The 18,191-nt window shown below is 37.0% G+C and overlaps 1 long non-coding RNA gene across 1 annotated transcript; it reads left to right on the top strand.

Annotated features, from left to right (window-relative positions):
- Window positions 1-8,077: 8,077 nt before the first annotated feature.
- On the top strand, window positions 8,078-16,784 carry LOC105466828 (uncharacterized). Its single transcript, XR_978470.2, has 3 exons — window positions 8,078-8,142; window positions 14,093-14,206; window positions 16,086-16,784. It is a non-coding gene; the product is annotated as an uncharacterized lncRNA (long non-coding RNA).
- The last annotated feature ends 1,407 nt before the right edge of the window (window positions 16,785-18,191 follow it).

Below are 18,191 nucleotides of genomic sequence, written 5' to 3'. Positions count from 1 at the left end.
CACAATAAACATTGATAAAGGAGATATCACCACTGATCCCACAGAAATACAAACTACTATCAGAGAATACTATACACACCTCTATGCAAATAAACTAGAAAATCTAGAAGAAATGGATAAATTCCTGGACACATACACCCTCCCAAGACTCAACGAGGAAGAAGTTGAATCTGTGAATAGACCAATGACAAGCTCTGAAATTAATACAATAATTAATAGCCTACCAACCAAAAAAAGTCCAGGACCAGACGGATTCACAGCCGAATTCTACCAGAGGTACAAAGAGGAGCTGGTACCATTCCTTCTGAAACTATTCCAATCAATAGAAAAAGAGGGAATCCTCCCTAATTCATTTTACGAGGTCAACATCATCCTGATACCAAAGCCTGGAAGAGACATAACAAAAAAAGAGAATTTTAGACCAATATCCCTGATGAACATCTATGCGAAAATCCTCAATAAAATAATGGCAAACCGAATCCAGCAGCACATCAAAACTTTATCCACCACGATCAAGTCTGCTTCATCCCTAGGATGCAAGGCTGGTTCAACATATGCAAATCAATAAAGAAAAAGTAATGTCAATCCTATTAACGATTTCAACAAATAGAGGAAGAGGAAATACTTCCAAACTAATTATATAAGGCCAATATTACCATGATATCAAAAAAATAAAAAGACATATCAAAAATAGAAAACAAAGGTCAGTATCTCTGATGAACACTGATGCAAAAATCCTCAGCAAAATACTAGCAAATGGAATTGAACAACACAATAAAAGATAATTCATCATGACCAAGTGGGACTTATCCCAGAGATACAAGGGTGGCTTGTATGCAAATCAATCAATGTGATACATCGTATCAACAGAATAAAGGACAAAAACCATAAAATCATTTCAAGTGATGGTAGAAAACTAGTTGGTTTTATGGTTTATGTTTTTTTGTAAAAACATAAAAGTTAACATCTCTACATGATACAAACTCTCAGTAAACTGGGTATAGAAGGAACATACCTCAACACAATAAATATACCTCAACATGTCGTATATATTATATAGCAACATATTATATATATATGGATAGACTAACAGGTAATATTATGCTGAATGGGGAAAAATTGAAGCCTTGCTCCTAAAATCTGGACTAAGACAGAGATGCTCACTTTTACCAGTTATTTAACACAGTACTGGAAGTCATAGCCAGAGCAATCAGATTAGCGAAAGATATAAAGGGAATCCAAATTGGAAATGAACAAGTAAAATTATCCTTGCTTGCAGATGATATGATCTTATGTTTGGAAAAATCTAAATACTCCACTAAAAATACTATTAGAACTGATAAATTCAGCAAAGTTTCAGGATACAAAATCAACATGCAAAAATCAGTAGCATTTCTATAGGCCAACAGTGAACAATCTGAAAAAGAACTAAAAAGTAATCCCACTTGAAACAACCACAAATAAAATAAAATACCTAGGAACTAACCTAACCAAAGAAGTGAAAATCTCTACCATGGAGACTATAAAATGCCTGACAAAAGAAATTGAAGACACTAAAAAACTGAAAGACATTCCATGTTCGTGGATGGGAAGAATCAATGCTGTACACATTACCCCAAACAATTTTTAGATTCATTGCAATCCCTCCCTATCAAAATACTAACAACATTCTTCACAGGAATAGAAGATAATCCGACAATGTATATGGACCCACAAAAGACTCTGAGTAGCCAAAGCCATCCTGAACAAAATAACAAAATTGGGAGAATCACATTACCTGACGTCAAATTACACTACAGAGCTACAGTGACCCAAATAGCATGAAACTGGCGTCACAACAGACACATAGACCACTGTAACAGAATGGATAACTCAGAAACAAATTCATCCATTTAAAATGAATGCATTGTTTACAACGGGGACAAGAACACACGTTGGGGAAAGGACTTCTGTTTAATAAATGGTGCTGGGAAAACTGGATATCCATATGCAGAAGAATGAAACTAGACTTCTATCTCTTCCATATCCAAAATCAAATCACAAGGGATTACAGCCTTAAATCTAAGACCTAAAACTACTACAGAAAAACACTGGGGAAACTCTCTAAGACATAGGTTTGGGCGAAGACCTTCACAAGCACAGGCAACTAAAGCAAAAATGGACAAATAGAATCACATCAAGTTAAAAAGCTTCTGCACAGTGAAGGACACAATCAATAAAGAGACAACCCACAGAATGAGAAAAAATATTTTCAAACTATCCATCTGACAAGAGATTAATAACTAGAAGATATAAAGAACTCAAACTCAATAGGAAAAAATCTAATAATCAGAAATGGACATAAGGTCTGAACAGACATTTATCAAAAACAGATATACAAATGGCAAACAAGTATATGAAAAGGCACTCAATATCATTGATCATCAGAGAAATGCAAACCAAAACTCCAGTGAGATATCATCTCACCCACATTAAAATGGCTTTTATCTAAAAGACAGTGAATGACAAATGCTGGAGAGGATATGGAGAAAAGGGGACCCTCATACACTGTTGGTGGGAATGTAAATAAGTACAACCACTATGGAGAACAGTTTGAAGATTCCACACAAAACTGAAACTAGAACTACCACAGGATCCAGCAATCCCATTGCTAGCTATATACCCAAAAGAAAGAAAAATAGTATATCAAAGAGATATCTGCACCCCTATGTTTACTGTAGCACTATTGACAATAGGCAAGATTTGGAAACAATCTAAGTGTCCATTAATAGACAGATTAATAAGGTGGTACATATATACAATGGAGTACTATTCAGCCTAAAAACGAACGGGATTCTGTTATTTACAACAACACTGATGGAACTGGAGGACATTAGGTTAAGTGAAACAAGATAGGCATAGGAAGATACACTCGCATGTTCTCACTCATTTATGGAAGCTAAAAATGGAAACAATTGAACTTATGGAGATAGAGAGTAGAATTACCAAAAGCTGGGAAGGGTAGTGGTAGGGGGTTAGGGGGAGTAATGGGGGTGGTTAATAGGTACAAAATATAGTTCATGGGAATTAATAATATCTAGTATTTGATAGCAAAACTCGATGACTTCAAACAATGATTTACTGTACGTTTAAATTAACTAGAAGAGTATAATTGGAACGTTTGTAACACAAAGAAATGGTAAAAGCTTGAGGTGATGGATACCCCACTTACCCTGATGTGAATATTAGACACTGAATGCCTATATCAAAACATCTCATGTGCCCCATAAATACATACACCTTCTATATACCCAATAAATTAAAAAATAAAAAATTTTAAAAATCATATAGGCCAGGCATGGTGGCTCACACCTGTAATCCTAGCACTTTGGGAGGCCGAGGTGGGCAGGTCAGGAATTCAAGACCAGCCTGACCAACATGGTGAAACCCCGTCTCTAGTAAAACTACAAAAATTAGCCAGGTGTGGTGGCATGTGCCTGTAATCCCAGCTACTCAGGAGGCTGAGGCAGGAGAATTGCTTGAACCCGTGAGGTGGAGGTGCAGTGAGCTGAGATGGTGCCACTGCACTCCAGCCTGGGAGACAGAATGAAACTCCATCTCAAAAATAAATAAATAAATACAATAAAAAAATAAATCATATGGAAGTATAAAACAGTGGCAGAAGTAAACTTGTAATCAAAGTTAGAACAGTTAGTTAATGCAGTGATGGTGTATAGTCTTTCAAATCTCAGTACAAAGGTTAAGAGTGAAAATAGTAATAACCATAGCTACAATAAGTTGTTAAGGAGTACATGATATAAAAAGATATAAATTAAGGCCACAAAATTACAAATTGTGGAGGCAGGGTATAAAAGTCTATGTGACTGGCCGGGCGTGGTGGCTCACACCTGTAATCCCAGCACTTTGGGAGTCCAAGGCGGGCGGATCACAAGGTCAGGAGATCCAGACCATCCTGGGTAACATGGTGAAACCCCGTCTCTACTAAAAAATACAAAAAATTAGCCGGGCGTGGTGGCGGATGCCTGTAGTCCCAGCTACTCAGGAGGCTGAGGCAGGAGAATGGCGTGAACCAGGAAGGCGGAACTTGCAGTGAGCCGAGATCACGCCATTGCACTCCAGCCTGGGTGACAGAGGGAGACTCCATCTCAAAAAAAAAAAAAAAAAAAAAAAAAAAAAAAGAGTCTATGTGACTATGTGACCAAAGTTAAGTTGCGGGAAGCTCAAAATTGTCTTCTATAACTAAAAGACATTTTTTGTAATTCCTGTTATAACAGAAAAAAATTAAAGTAGACACACACGAGAAAGAGAAATAAATCGAAGTGTATCAATACAGAAAATCACCGAACTGCAAAGGTAAACAGCACAAGAGGAAGCCAGGAACAAAAGATCTTCAAAATAACCAGACAATAATTAACAGTATGGCAAGAGTAAGTACTAACCTATCAATAATAACCTTGAATGTAAATGGATTAAATTAAAAGATACAGATTGGCTGAACGAAACAAACAAACAAACATCCAACTATATGCTGCCTACCAGTGACTCACTTTACCTGTAAGGAGACACACATAAACAGAAAGTATAGAAATGGAAAATGATATTCCATGCAAATGGAACCGAAAAGGAAGCAAAGTAGCTACACTTATATAAAATAGATTCGAATCAACAACTGTAAAAAAGAGACACAAATGGTCATTGCATAATGACAAAGGGGTCAATTCAGCAAGTGGGGTATAACACTGTAAATACATGTGCATTTAACACCAGAGATCCCAGATAAATAGATCAAATATTATTAGATTTAAAGAGAGAGACTGACTGAAACAAAATATTAGTAGGGCTCTTGAACACTTCACTTTTAGCCCTGGACAGATCACTCTGACAGAAAATAAAGAAACAGATCTAAATTTTACTCCAGATCCAATGGACCTAGCAGTTATTCACAGAACATGCCACCACACAGCTGCAGAATACACATTCTTCTCATCAGCAAGTGAAATATTCTCCAGGATAGATCACATGTGAGGCCACAAAACAAATCTTATTAATTTTTAAAAATTGAAATAATATCAAGTATCTTTCCAGTTGGAAATGGAAATAGAATAATACTAGAAATCAATAACAGGAGGAACTTTGGAAACTATGTAAATATATGAAGATTAAACAACAAACTCTTGAAGAACAAATAAGTATACCACTTTTAATGTCCATACCGACTTTAAAAATAATTTTATGTCAGTAATTTTGAAAAAACTGATAATTTTTAAGAAAACGATGAATAACCAAACCTATATGAACAAATAAGCAATAAAAAGATATATTTATAAAAGCGTCCCTCTATAGCAGATTACAAACCCATAGAGTTAGGTTGTCAAATTTTATAATTGTTTCAGAAAACAGAAAAAGAAGGCAAGCTACTCAACTCATTTTATGAGACTCCATGACTTTAAGAATCTCGATTCCAAAACAAAAAGGACAGTGTAAGAAAATTACAGACCAATACCTCTTAAAAACAGAGGTTGCAAATGATAAATAAAATGACAGACATAATTTAGCAGCATGTTAAAATACACATGTCATGAAAAAGTAGGAATTTTCTTGAGTGGACAGATTGTTTAAAATCAAAGTTTATTATTAAATATACCACATCAATAGATAAGATGTATCATTTAAACATTAGAAAAACATCTAATCATTTCAATAGATGAGAATAAGCATTCAATATAGTCCAAAACTATTTATGAAGAGAATTATTAACATTTAAAAATAGAAATTAATTTTCTTTACCTGTCAAGGAATATCAATGAAAAAACTGGAAAAAATTTATTTAATGACATTTTAGAAACATCCCTTGAAAGCTAATAAAAGAAGAACTCTACTGCTACTTCACTTTTACATGATACTAGAAGAACCAGTGAAATAAGAGAAGAAAAAAACAAAAGAACTGGCATATGAATTGCACAGGAAAAGTTCTTTGAACTTCAATTACTATAAAAACTTTATATTGTGGTTAACAAGGCCCTGTGTGACCTGAGCTTACCTGCCTCTCCCAGTTTAGGTCCTGACGCTCTTTATCCTGCTCTGTCCGCCTGACATATTTATTATCAGATTTTTATTCAGTGTCTTTAAACGGCCCGCTTCCCCCACCACCATTTCTAGAATATTTTCCCCCTGGGTCTATTCATGACTGGCTTTAGTCCCAGTTTAAATATACCTCCTTTACTCCTACTTATTTTCCTCTTTGCACTTGTCGCAGCCTAATTGATGATTTAGTGGTGCATTTGCTAATTGTTTGCATTAAGTTGGCAGCTGGGTAAAGATATCTTGTTCACTGTCATATCACAGGAGCTCAGCACAGTGTGCATGGGCACAAAATCTACACTCTATCAATATTTGTCAAGTGAATGAATAAGTGAGCAAATACTTTGATATGCTTACTAGATAAACTTCATGTGGTACAGCACCTTCTTTCCTGGATATTTTTGAAAGACATTATCAAACTTTACATCTTTGTTCTCTCCTTTTATAGAAATGCAGATTCATCTGGTAAGGAATAGCTCATTTGTTTTTGAGACTGAGTATGGTATCATTATGTGGACATAATTTCTCTTCATTGCAATGATAAAGTCATACCATTATGTCTCACTGAAGTTAAGCCGAGGCCACCTGGGCTGGATCTGGGATGCTGAAAGGCTATTGTCTGTCAGTTTCGGAGCATCTTTAGAGGGCAGCTTCCTGTTAGCACAGTAAACAGATGACAACTTAGTAGAGCAGACAAGAAGCAGAAGTATCATATGTATGGATATGCACGTATACACACAAATATAATGATCTAGACTTGCTTTATATATATACATATATTTTGAGATGCAGTTTCACTCTTGTCTCCCAGGCTGGAGTGCAATCACACAATCTCGGCTCACTGCAACCTCTGCCTCCCTGGTTCAAGGGATTCTCCTGCCTCAGCTTCCTGAGTAGCTGGAACTACAGACACATGCCATCACACCCGGCTAATTTTTTGTATTTTTAGCAGCAATGGGGTTTCACCATGTTGGCCAGGCTGGTCTCGAACTCCTGACCTCAGGGGATCTGCCCACCTCAACGTCCCAAAGTGCTAAGATTGCAGGCATGAGCCACTGTGCCTGGCAGACTTGCTTTATAACACATTATTTTTAAAACTAAGATCTTACTATTTATGTATCTGTAGATAACAAACTATCCAGAAAAATTGTATGACAAAATAATATACTGTGTAACAAGGTAATAATAGTTATATGATACAAATTACCACGTGTATTTCACACAATATATAGGTAATACAGAACATATATTTTCTAAATATTAAATATACCACCCCCTTTTTAAGTAAATTTGCTTTCCTTGAAAAGCTATTACTAAAATAATAGTGCTTTAAAGGAAACAAGATAACAAGTTAGAGTTAGATGTTCATAAATAAATTGGCCACTAGGATCTGTAGAACTTAAATATCCTGAACAGATGCCCCTCTCCCGTGACCCTTTGATAAAAGTGGCAAATCATTCATACTTGTAAATCAATCATGCCACTTAGTGCTAATGAATTAAAAACCATTCATGAAGACTGTCCAATTCTTGGCTAATGATGTGACAGCTGATCTGACCAAGCCTGCTGAGGATGATGACTTTGTCAAACAGTAACTGACTCTTCAGTTTTCACTCCTGTCATCTTTCATAAGACCCAGCATCAATGAGTTTGGGGCAAACGTAAGGGGAATCTACATAATGAGATGCTTCATTCCATTATGTTTATATTTTCTATTACTCTCTGTGGAATGATAAGTAGAAAAAGGTCAAGGAGTTCCTTCTGTTTTCTCTGATTTGAAGAAACAAATATATAATTGCGCAAGGGGCACATAAAATAGCTAACTGGGAAGCTGAGAAGTCAGATATAACACATCTCAGATGTCCAGAAATGCACAGAGGCACCTTGGCTGCAACATCTAGCCACCAGGGCCATAATAAAAAGCGATTATCATTTGACTTTCTCTCTTCACCTTGCGTGTATGCAGGTGTGAAAGTAGAAAATGTTGGGAGACTACTGTGGGTTCAAGAAATCTGGTCAGAGAGACACAGGTGAAAACGCCCCAGAATAGGAAACACAGAGGTAAGCTCTGCTTTCAGGTTAGATGCCAACTATTCATGCCATGTTCCATGCAATTTGCTATCATCACAAAGAAATCTACAGATTTGTTTAAGAATACTATAGCAATACTGATTTTAAAAACATTTTAAGTGATCTACTATATTTAATTCACTATTTAGCAAAATGTGTACTGTCTTGAGTGCTGTTCCTTCATTCCTATGTGCATCTGAGTCTTCCTATGATTTGGCTACTGTGGCCTGATTATGATCACCTTATTTCAATGTTTACCCATACACACACATACTCACATACATGTAGCTAATTGCCTGGTTTGTTTTTACAGTAATTGGTGCAAACACTTGAATACAGAGATGGATGATACCAGGTTCTAGGGTGGAGTCCTGCCCTGGCCTTCTACTGTGAAAGAGCCATTGCAAATCCAGATGCCCTATCATTCCCAAATGGATACTTTTTCCTTGGCAGCACACAGATCCAACCAAAGCATATGCTGATCACTCTGGGCAGATAATCCCATTGCCTTTAAAATGTCAGCATTAGGTTGTGTCATGTACTGTTTTTAACTTCTGTAATGTCTGTATTAGTCTGTTCTCATGCTGCTAATAAAGACATAGCCCAAACTGGGTAATTTTTAAAGGAAAGAGGTTTAATTGATTCACAGTTTAGCATGGCTAGGGAGGCCTCAGGAAACTTACAGGCATGGTAGAGGGGGAAGCAAACATGTCTTTCTTCACATGGTGGCAGCAAGGAGAAATGTAGACAAAAGTTGGGGGAAAGCCCCTTATAAAACCATCAGATCTCATGAGAACTCAGTCTCTATCACGAAAACAGCATGGAGGTAACTGCTCCCATGATTCAATTACCTCCCACCAGGTCCCTCTCAGGACACATGGGGATTATGGGAACTACAGTTCAAGATGAGATTTGGGTGGGGACACAGCCAAACCATATCAGTGTTGCATTCAAAATCACAGCAAAACCAAGCATCAGTTTGTGGGAGTGCTGGTACCAAATGGCTGATAGAATTTCTTGCAACCATGAGATTTTAGGATTCTTTAAAATCACCTAGTCATGTAAACACAGGCTCACTGACTACTGTGGTCACTGTGTACCCCTTGACAAGCCACATGAATTATGTAAATAATCTGATCCTTCATCTCTAGAAAAATATGTAAGTGACAGAACGATAATTTTTTTCAAACCTGAGCAAAACCCCTGTGTATGGGAATCTGTGGGAAGAAATAACACACATTGATGTAGTGTATCTCTGAACACAATATAGTAGTGTGAGTGTTTGGGTCCTACCAGGACCACTTGCTCTGCTTCTGTGTCTCCTCTGGGCAAACCATTTAATCTCTTTGAAAATTTGAAAATTCATAATTCATTCTTGTTTTCAATTTTGTCCAATGGGAATAACAGACCTAGTTCATAGGATCACTATAAAATTAAATAAGCTGAAGCATATACTCACATAGTATAGTGCCTAACATCTGGCAAGTACTCAACTAAGGCCAGCAGTTATTATTTGTTTCCAATCATTTATATATCTCATTTTTATTTTTACTCAGGTTCTCTGGGTTTAATAACTCATTTACATTAAGGCTTTTCATTTCATATGAACTAACAAAATAAGCTCTGATTCACTTTCTTTCCATGAAACACAGCCTCTTCGCATCCTCCCACATGAAAGCAGCAAACTGGAAAACAATTTCAAATACTATGCATTCCATGTGTAGAAAACCAGAGTGAGGAAAAAATACTCTATCAGATCATATTTAAATTGAACATTCTGAGCTACTGGATTTGGGTGTTTGACTTAGTCTGTAATTGACATTCCTGAAGCATATCCAAGCAAATCCAAAGTACAACAGTTTTTGCATTTCCTCTTTATTGCAGTCAGTCATCCACTCAACAACTATTTGATTCTGTAGTAGAACTGAATGATTTTGACACTAGAAGGGGGCTTAAAAATGCCCTATTACAATATGTCCTTTTTAAAAATCAGGTCCAGGAAGGTTAAATGCCCTGTTTTTATTTCCACAGTGGGTAGAAAATAAACAAAACATCCTGCAAGGCAGGGTAGTAAATAGAATGATGAGTAGGAGCTTCCACTTAGTCTTGAGGATCTTAAGGTTAGTAGGGACATGAGATGTGTATACAGATATTAATAATAGTAATTTTTAATAGGAAGGGAGTTGGAAAAAAGCTGTCAAGTTCTACAGAAATTTTTATAGGATAAAGTATTACTTCCAGCAAGGATAAATGGTTGAAGTAGAATCCCATGTCTGTGCTATCTCATTAACCATTCCCCTTTCTTCCGTTAGCAAACCCCCGCTTTTCCTTTTAGTAGTCACTCTCCAGCACTCACAGATCATATAGTACAGGTGGAATTAACCCCACTCCCAAAACCATGATTAACAATGACCTTGCCTACCAGACTGGAGCACCACATTCTCCAGTCATGACAACTGTCTTGGAGATGGGCACATGACCCAGTGGCAACCATAAGACCCCTACCAAGAACTTTTGCTCAATGTATCAACAAGTAGTTTTGCTAGTTTTAATAGGATTGGTAAGTTAGCAAAACATATTGCTTGAAACTGCTAGCACCCATTTTTGCTACTTCAAAAGAAGATCTATAAAGAAATAATTTCCCCCTTTGGTAAAGAAGGCTGCATGATAGACATGTTATTAATGTTTTTGTAAAGTCCTTCCTTTTGAGAAGGAGCAACATACTTCTATTTCCTTCTTGACATAAATTTGTGTTCTGTGAGATGATTCTTTCTACTGATATTTTCTGTTGCTTAAATTTCACTCTTGGTTCCTGGGAAATTCTAGGGGTATCATTTTACATTCATGCTCATACATTCACTTTCAGTGATTACTTACAATGTCTAATCTCTTCTTCTTTAAATCATCTTCAACTCAAAATTTTTCAGACCCATCACCATTAGCGTAGAACAACATGGGAAAAATTATTTTACCTATCACAAGCATGGTTACATCTGGGAGTCAGTTTTTAATAATAATAGTATGTTATATTCTTGTAAATTCCTTTTACTTTCTCATGATACCTTAGCGACAGTTCCTTACTTTGAATATCCAAATATCCTGCCAAATAATTAGGGAAGTTTTTATCCTGCTTTAACCGATTTGGTGACTATAGCCCAAAGCTGCTCAACTAGTTGCTTAAGGGCAGAGTCAGGCTAGTTACAGAGCTGGTGTTTAAATTTCAGACGCCTGGCCCAGAAGTTTTTCTATCATTCCAACATAGTTTTTCAAAGTTACAGTGTTAAAAGGACTTCTCCATCTAGTTGAAGGATACATTTGCTTAGAGACATTTATATATTTTGGAATGAAATGTGGTGATAGATTTTATGACAACAAATCTTTTGCCCTATAACTTTGCCAGTAATTCTTGAGGATAAATATTGACATACTGAAGAATTCACATTAAATACAAAAATACAGTTTCTATAGAGACTAGGGTCCACTGGTTCAATCATGACCTAAGAAGGTCCCATCATTCTTCCTGCAATAGGAAAATCTTGCTTCAAGAGCTGCCTCAGAGCACTCCTTTTAAAACAGAACTTGAGCAGCCATGAGAATCACTTAAAATGCTGATTAAAAATACAGATTCCCCAGGCCTACCATCACAAATGACTCAGTGGTTATGAGTGGAGGCCTATAATCTGTTTGTGGCGCACAATTCACACATTGAGAACATAATGGCCCTCCAACCATGCTTCCCGAGAAGGCTCAGAAGTTATGTCATTGTAGTGAGATTCCTAGAGGAATATCGTGAAGAGGTCTTACAACCCAGATGTAAGCAACACCGTCTGTTGAAAGCTAAACAATAAAAAACAGATTAGAGCAAAAGGATGTAAAGTCATCTTGACTTCTTATCAACAAACCAGATATGACACTAGAGTTACGAAACCTAAAAAAGTAGTATGTCAACCAGAAGAGGTCAGCTATAAAAACAGAGGAATATGATGCCCTCACAACAAAGAGTAGCCACAGCAAACATCCAGGTTGGCTTATCTTAGGAGCTCCAAGAATGCACCCAGTGCTGACATATGCCTAATATGGATTACACCACCTGGCTTTTCTCTAGGGCCTTGTTTTTCAATCTTTTCTTCCTCATTATCCCCTCCTAAGGAACCCTTTAGACTTTTTCCCCCAATTGTTTCCCTATGAAATGTTAATATCATAGATATATTGTGTATCTATTTATATATGGTATGTACAGCTGTATGTTACACATAAACAGTAGGATCCCCTTCTCACCACCAAGAATTAATTTTTGCCTCCTTGGTGTCAATATTGCCCCAATTGAGAATACATGCCCCAGGGACACTTCAGACTTGCTGTCTTGCAGTAAAAGCTCAACATTACATGACAGACTTTTTAACATTCTAGCATATTTTCATTTATGTGCACTGTTATTTTAGCAGATACTCTTAGAGTGATGCTCTGAAAACAGCCATGGCATTAGATTCATGTTATTTTGTGTAAACTGCTTTCTATACTTACAATGTGAACTTGCATATATTGGCTTGGAATTTAGCCACATCTGATATAAACAAGGCCTTTGTCTCTCTTGCCAAAAGTTAGTGGCAAAATGAGAAGAACCTGTTATATCTTATTGCTAGTTTTTACAGTTACTAGAACTACACAAAAGCTTCTCTGGACATCCTGACTCTAGTTTGATATCATTCCTATTCATTAAGCCTCTCCTTGACCATTTCTTCTAGAAAAATTGTCTATTAATTTCTTCCTTGTCGCCAAATAGAACATAGGTTTTCCTTTCTCTATACCTTTGTTTTTGCTCCTCTTTTTGCATGAAATGTCATCCTTTTTTGCATCTACCCATGCAAATTCGAGGTATATTTCTTTCATAAAGGATTCTCAGGCCATGGTGACCTCCTTCTCTCCTCCACAGCACTTCCCATGTCTAGTATTATTTGGCATATATTCGTTACTGGTGGAAGAGATCTGAGTTACCCCAAGTTACCAGTGGCATATCTGTAGGCCTCTGCAGCAACTTTAGTCCCTGCCTCCCCAGAAAAAAGAATTTGAGGGGCATAAAACAGAAAAAGAGACTGAGGCAAGTTTCAGAGCAGGAGTGGAAGTTTATTTAAAACGGCTTTAGAACATGAAAGAAAAGAAGGTTCACTTGGAAGAAATCCAAGAGGGCTCCTGAAGGTCAAAGACAGAAAAACGAGCATTTAACCTTGATCCTAGGGCTTTCTAAGCTCACCTCTTTTCCATGATTCTTCCTTTAGGATGGGCTTCCCACATGCTCAGTGCCCTCCTTACCCTTAAGAATTGAGCGGGGGCAGTGTGTTTAGGAAGTTGGACGCATGCCCATCTGAGGCTTTCTTCCTTTTTCCTAGTGGAGTGCACTCGGAAGGTCGTACTTCATCATCTTGTCTCTTAATGCACATGCCCAGGAAGTGCACATGCCCAGAAGCGCATTTTCTCCCTGGCATCCATATTCAATTCATGCTTTAATGTTAATAGCTATGGATCATCAGGAAATGTCTTCTCCCTGGCTTTAGAGATGTAGTGTGATAATTATTGAACCATCACCTGATATTCCCAGTGGGTTGGGCCCTCTCCTGCCCCGCTCATGCCATCTAACTACCTGTAACATATTTATGGACTCCTCAAGGGCCTAGAATAGGGTCCACACACATATACGCTGAACACTGAAATGAGGATGGAAGTCCTTTTCTACAGTACTCATGACAGCTGTTAATAATCAGTCATTCCCACTGAACAATGAAGAAGCTCAAGAGAGACACTTTTAGTGATATCAAGTTAATATACAAATAAAAGCAAATTGCCTCCTGAGTTTTGTTATTATCTTTATAGACCCAGAGCCCTCAACATAATCTATGTACACAAAATATGTTCAGGAATAATTATTCCTTTGATAAATGAATAGGTGAATAAATCTATCCAATACGGATGCCTCCAAGAATGCTACAGCCTCCATTCCAGAGCCTACCAGAAACCTAAATGGAAAGGACAGAGAAAAAATGAAGACAATAAGAGGGAGGTAAATATTAGTCACATCTAGGTGATGTTTGCCTGAGCTCTTAACTTCTTTGGATGTCAACTAAAAAAAAATATAAATGATATATTCTAGAACTAAAACCCAAAGTTACCCTATATCTAAACTACTAAAGTAATTGTCTTCAATGTCATGAAAACATTTGTCAAGAGAAGAAAAGAATCAGGTAGGCCGCAGTAGCTGCTTTTATATATCTGAAGAGATCATTCCGTTTTCAGCTCAATGTAAAGAAATTTCTTACAGTAAAATCCAGTCAAGGTCAGATTAAACTTCTTTTGGAGATGAGTCACATGACAGTAGCAGCATTAAAGAATACATTGGACAGTTTGGAAGGAAATCATTAGAAGGCATTCAAACAGCAGAAGAGGGCAGGGGAGACTTGACCACCCTAAATTCTTCCCCAGCCACATGAGACTGTAATCCGGATGGCTCATTCTAGGGCTAACTGGTAATTTACTGTGAGTATCATATTCAGAGCATACAAGCCTTTCTCTGAAAGGGCCTGATTCCTTTATCTCATGAGGACACAAGCTATAGTCTCAAACCTTGCAACTTCCTATGCTCAGTGACAAACAAAGGAATCATCACAATGAAGAAAAAATGAAAAAACAAGTAGCTGTTTAAAATTACTATCATTGTTGCTGCTGTAAAGAAAAGCATTTGTTGATTTCCGCTCTTGTCCTCCTCACAAAATTACCAAGATGCTTTTCCCAGGTGTGGAGTAGCTCTTTTGATTACAGGCTGTTTGAATATTACATTTCTTCCCAGACAGCAACTTTATGCTGTAGGCAAATTGAGTTGTTTTCATATAAATACAGCCAATCCTTCAGCAATATTTTAATTACCAACTAAATGGGTACTTCACTTCCCCCCCCTACAACCTACCATACATTACAATCCTCTGAATAACCTCCCTAATTCAGGTAGACCCATGGGAAAATCATTAAACCCAAAGTTGAAGTGTTTTCTAGAATTCCTCCATTATAATACTTATTCATCATATACACCATGCAATAATATCTTCTCCAAGTAACCCAGAGCCCTTTCTGGGTAGAGAAAGCTCCATAAAAGTAACTGATGTCTGCTGAGCACATAATGTGTGTTACTTACATAGTGCTCACAAAACTGATGAAATAAGTATTATCATTCCCATTAATTTAATGAGGAGTTACTGAGGCTTTGAAATTAGGTAAATGGCCCAAGGAGATACAGTTAATATGTAGTGCTGCTGGAATTCAACCCTATGCCCATCTTGTTTTAGAGCTGGAGTTCTTTACCACAATGTTATGCTTTAAGTCATTGATTCTCAAAATGTAGCCCCTGAATCATCAGCAGCAACATAACCTGGGAACTTGTTGGAAATGCAAATTCCCAAGCCCCACTATATTTACTGAATCAAACTCTGTCTTCCAGTGATTCTGATGTATTCTGAGAACAACTGGACTAAGCAAATAATGTATCTCTACTCTGGGTCAAGAGTCATGCTGGGTACAATATAAGCTACAGAAGAATGGGAAAGTTTGGTTTCTTCACAGAAGAGTTTATGATTTAGCGAAGGGAAAAAAAAGATTAAAATAAAAAGAATGAGTAGTATAGAGAAACACACATGGAATTTAATAAATATTTGTTCATTAATTGAAATAGATTTGAAATTGTAGGCTGAATTATTTTGTGGATTTAAATTTTCTGCAACTTCATTTTCTCCCTCCTACATATCTATTCAAGCTTGGGAAATATTTTATGAAGCTTAACAAAAATATTTAATTTTCAAATAATCTTTTGTATGTGTTTCTTAGTCTACTATGCATTTCTAATGTTTGTGTGATGTTAGTATGTTTTAAGTACCTTGCATTTTAATTTTCAGAAGACTTTCCAGTAGAGAAGGACACTTCTTCAAATGGACTAATCCCAAGGAGCTGAGTTCTGAATCTGCCATGTATACCCCACACAGGTTCTGCTGAACAGTGGAAGGAAGCCAGAATGGGAAGTTTGTCAAAGGGTCACACTAAGGTTCATTCTGCAACCCATCTACACTCCTGAGTGTTTCCCAAATGCTCTGGCATCACTGTCAACATTGTTAACTCATCCTCTCAGAAATAAGGGCTTCATTTTCTTTTAAAAACAGGATTAGAACCTGGCAGGCCATCAGTATATAAATTTGTTTAATTTGGTCAGTGATTCTCAACAAGGATAGCTTCATCCCAAGGGGGAACTTTTTGTTATTACAACTGTTTGATGCTACTAGTTTTTACTGAGTGAGATCAGAGATGTTAGAAATCTTGCAATTCATCAGACCTATACTAAGAAAAATTGTCCTATATCCCCCAAACTTTCTGAATACCTTGCCAGGCCCTCAGGAGGTGAAAAATATAGTTTATGATAATCTGAGCCTAGAACCTAAGTAAATTTTACATGTAAACAAATGGTGTTTTTGCATGATTTTCTGCTAAATTTTCTAGGAATGTAACTATAAAGTAAATCAAGGGAAGATCATACTTTTTTCATAACTTTATCAAGACTTATTCACTATTTCAATAAAGCAGTCAGTCATCATTCAGTCATCGGTATTGACATTCTTACTGTTTGTCTTGCTATATGATACATCAATATCAGTAGGCACTTGTAGCTGTGACAGTCATTATGAATTTAAATGTGTATGTTAAGCCTCCATTTTGAAACAACAATTACAACAAAAAGTATTGATTATATTCAGATACATATTGTCTTATTGTCATATTTCTCTCAAATCTAAACATGTTCATTATAAATAGATGTGGCTGGGCAGGGTGGCTCATGCCTGTAATCTCAGCACTTTGGGAGGCCAAGGCAGGAGGATTGCTTGAGCCCAGGAGTTTGAGATCAGTCTGGTCAATAAAGTGAGATCCCATCTCTCTCAAAAAAAAAAAAAAAAAGATAAAGAAAAAGTAGATGTGTTGTAGAATATTATATCAAGGTATCAAATAATATAATTGTATTATAAATCAATATTTTTGTATTATTTTTTATATTTGGATTTTATAAAAAGTATGATTAATTGCCAGAGATGGTGAATTCCTCTTCAAAGGGTTTAATTGAGTAATGTCCTTGTCCTTGGTTCAGAGGCCTCACCTCCTTGTACTTTCTTGTTTCTAACCTGCAAGCAGCCCTCCCACTCTTGTTGTGCACCCTGACTTGCCCAGACATGTCCGAACATGCCTTGTGCTGTAGCAGAGGGACCACTCCTCCCCACTGCCTCCCTTGCAGATGGAACGTTTACCCTAATTGGAAATGTATAAGTCAGCCAATCAGGGTCTGCCTAGATTGTGCAGTCCAAACCTAGCTAGTACGGGAAGGACTCGGGGATAGGGACTGCATGAGGAATAAAAACGCCCTCTGTCCTTTGTTTGGTGTGCTCTCGCAGAGGCCAAAAGTGCAAGTGGCACCCTTCTGCAGAAGTAAATTTGCCTTGCTCAGAAATCCTTTGTTTGAGTGCCTGTTTTCCTTGCAACTTCGAGCTCTTGTTTCTAACATTGATGAATACGTTGATTTTACCAAAGTATGCATCAAAGTTGGTTATATTACTTATAAGCTTCATATCAGGATATGAAAAACATCATGAAATATTTGTTATTAAAAAGGAGCTCTGGGTCTAGTAAGGTTGAAATATGAATAAACAAATGATGTTTTGATGTATACATTTTTCTGTATTACTCTTCCTAGACTATAAATGCCACAGGGCCAGGCATCTGTTACACTCACCATTGTAACCCCAATGCCTAGGATAGAGCATCTCACCTAGCAGGATCACTCACTCACTCTACAAACATTTGCTGAGCATGGCTGAGTCAGGCACAAAGGGAACACACTCATGGATAAGACAGCAACCAACAAATGGCAGGTAGTATACATGTAGACTGGAGTAAGTCCTAGCAGGAAAATACAGGTGGTAGAAGAACCACCTAGGATGGGTATAATTTGATAGCATAGTAAA

This window comes from Macaca nemestrina, chromosome 6, assembly GCF_043159975.1.
Source record: "Macaca nemestrina isolate mMacNem1 chromosome 6, mMacNem.hap1, whole genome shotgun sequence".
In the NCBI taxonomy this organism is placed as follows: domain Eukaryota; kingdom Metazoa; phylum Chordata; class Mammalia; order Primates; family Cercopithecidae; genus Macaca; species Macaca nemestrina.
This window is presented reverse-complemented; position numbering and strand designations above follow the sequence as displayed.